At 40.2% G+C, this 2,599-nt stretch overlaps 1 long non-coding RNA gene across 1 annotated transcript; it reads right to left on the bottom strand.

The window, feature by feature from the left end:
• Window positions 1–552: 552 nt before the first annotated feature.
• On the bottom strand, window positions 553–1,940 carry LOC139026660 (uncharacterized). The gene is made up of 2 exons (XR_011478524.1): window positions 1,003–1,940; window positions 553–969 (listed from the first exon to the last, which is right to left on the bottom strand). It is a non-coding gene; the product is annotated as an uncharacterized lncRNA (long non-coding RNA).
• Between the last annotated feature and the right edge of the window lie 659 nt (window positions 1,941–2,599).

Genomic DNA, 2,599 nt, shown 5'->3' with positions numbered 1-2,599 from the left:
CTGTGTTTCGGTTTTGCCTGCCATTTCAGTTCTGTTATACTCACAAACATTATTTTAACAGTTTTAGAAACTTTGGAGTGGTTTCTATCCAAATCTACTAATTATATGCAAATACATAGCTTCTGGGCCTGAGTAGCAGGCAGTTTACTTTGGACACGATTTTCATCCGCACGTCAAAATACCGGCCCCTAGCCCAAAGAGGTTTTTAATGAGTATTAGAATTGAATAAACAAATGTTTGCATAACGAAAGACATGAAAACTAGTGGGAACATTAGATTTAGCTTGGATTTCATAAGGCCAGGAAGGTCACTGAGAATAACAATATACAATAGTTAATGTTACTAGTTTAGGGATGAAGAAGGTGAAGGTTCATCAATGTTAAAGATGAATTTTAATTTGACGTGGAAACATTGTTTATTCAACCAGTGGGAGGCTTGTAAATAACCCCAGGAAAGTGGAATGAGGAAGTCTTCATTGAAACAATGATGAAACAGCAATCTGTGGGCGAGTTGTGGTGGATATTATAAAATAAGGATCTGCTGGAGTCCAAGTCAAACCAAGATTATTTATTTCTGAGCTCAGAGAGAATAACAGAGTTTGGTATTTTATTAGGATCCCCATTAGCTGTTGCAAAAGCAGCAGCTACTCTTCCTGGGGTCCACACAAAACATGACACATAATACAGCACATCAATAGACAAGAACAGCTCAAGGACAGAACTACATACATTTTGTAAAAGGCACACGTAGCCTACATATCAATGCATACACACAAACTACCTCGGTCAAATAGGGGAGAGGGGTTGTGCCGCGAGGTGTCTTTGTATTATCAACTATTAATTATGAGCTTATATGGTGTTAAAGTTAAGGGACATCACCCTGGGCGGGGTGATCCTCAGTAGGGGATAAAAAGGGAAAACACCATCTTTTGAACTGATTGTCTTGCTTGCAAATTGCTGTAAGTGTAAACTCCGGGTTGCAATCCTTTATAAACAAACTAACCTCTGATCAAATAAGTTTTCCTGTGGTCTCTTCTGTGCACATAGGGCAGAATTCCCTTACAGACTACACAAACAATTTGGGATTTTCAACACATTCATGTTTCTTATAAAAAGAAGAAGTGATGCAGTCAGTCTCTCCTCAACTCTTAGCCAAGAGAGACTGGCATGCATAGTATTAATATCAGCCCTCTGATTACAATTAAGAGCAAAACGTGCCACTCTGTTCTGGGCCAGCTGCAGCTTTACTAGGTCTTTCCTTGCAGCACTGGACCACACGACTGGACAATAATCAAGATTAGACAAAACTAGAGCCTGCAGAACTTGCTTTTTGGAGTGTGGTGTTAAAAAAACAGAGCATCTCTTTATTGCGGCTAGACCTCTCCCCATCTTTACAACCATTGAATCTATATGTTTTGAACATGACAGTTTACAATCTAAGGTAATGCCAAGTAATTTAGTCTCCTCAACTTGTTCAACAGCCACACAATTCATTACCAGATTCAGCTGAGGTCTAGAACTTAAGGAATGATTTGTACCAAATACAATGCTCTTAGTTTTAGAGATGTTCAGGACCAGTTTATTACTGGCCACCCATTCCAAAACAGACTGCAACTCTTTGTTAAGTGTTTCAGTGACTTCATTAGCTGTGGTTGCTGATGCTTATATGGTTGAATCATCAGCATACATGGACACACATGTTTTGTTTAATGCCAGTGGCAGGTCATTGGTAAAAATAGAAAAGAGTAGAGGGCCTAGAGAGCTGCCTGCAGTACTTCACACTTTACATGTGGGGTGGCAGGGTAGCCTAGTGGTTTGAGCCTTGGACTAGTAACCAAAAGGTTGCAAGTTCAAATCCCCGAGCTCACAATGTACAACTCTGTTGTTCTGCCCCTGAACAGGCAGTTAACCCACTGTTCCAAGGCCATCATTGAAAATAAGAGTTTGTTCTTACTGACTTGCCTAGTTAAATAAAGGTTAAAACAAATTAATATGTTTGACATTAGAGAAGCTTCCATTAAAAACCCTTTGAGTTCTTTATTTACCAGGCAAGTTACCTATTTTGCAACCTTGCGGTTTCTAGTCGAACGCTCTAACCACTAGGCTACGCTGAATCCACGATATGGCAGAGGTTGAAAAGCACAAGACAACAACAGCAGCTCCACAATCTTGTTATTATCAATTTCTCTCAACCAATCATCAGTCATTTGTGTCAGTCAGTACATGTTGAGTGCCCTTCTCTATAAGCATGCTGAAAGTCTGTTGTTCATTTGTTTCAGAGAAATAGCATTGTATTTGGTCAAACACATTTTTTCCAACAGTTTGCTAAGAGCTGGCAGCAAGCTTATAGGTCTGCTGTTAGAACCAGTAAAGGCCGTTACCACTCTTGGGTAGTGGAATTACTTTGGCTTCCCTCCAGGCCTGAGGACAAAGACTTTCCTTTAGGCTCAGATTAAAAATATGACAGATAGGAGTGGCTATAGAGTCAGCTACCGTCCTCAGTAGCTTTCCATCTCAGTTCTCAAATTTGCAGTACGTAAGCCAGCCAGATGTGCAGCCAGACTTATTAGCCACTCCTTTTGCCCCATCTCTTTCAAACA

Source organism: Salvelinus sp. IW2-2015, unplaced genomic scaffold (genome assembly GCF_002910315.2).
Source record: "Salvelinus sp. IW2-2015 unplaced genomic scaffold, ASM291031v2 Un_scaffold5418, whole genome shotgun sequence".
Classification (NCBI taxonomy): domain Eukaryota; kingdom Metazoa; phylum Chordata; class Actinopteri; order Salmoniformes; family Salmonidae; genus Salvelinus; species Salvelinus sp. IW2-2015.
Note: the sequence above shows the minus strand (reverse complement) of the source record. Positions and strands in the feature narration are given on the sequence as shown.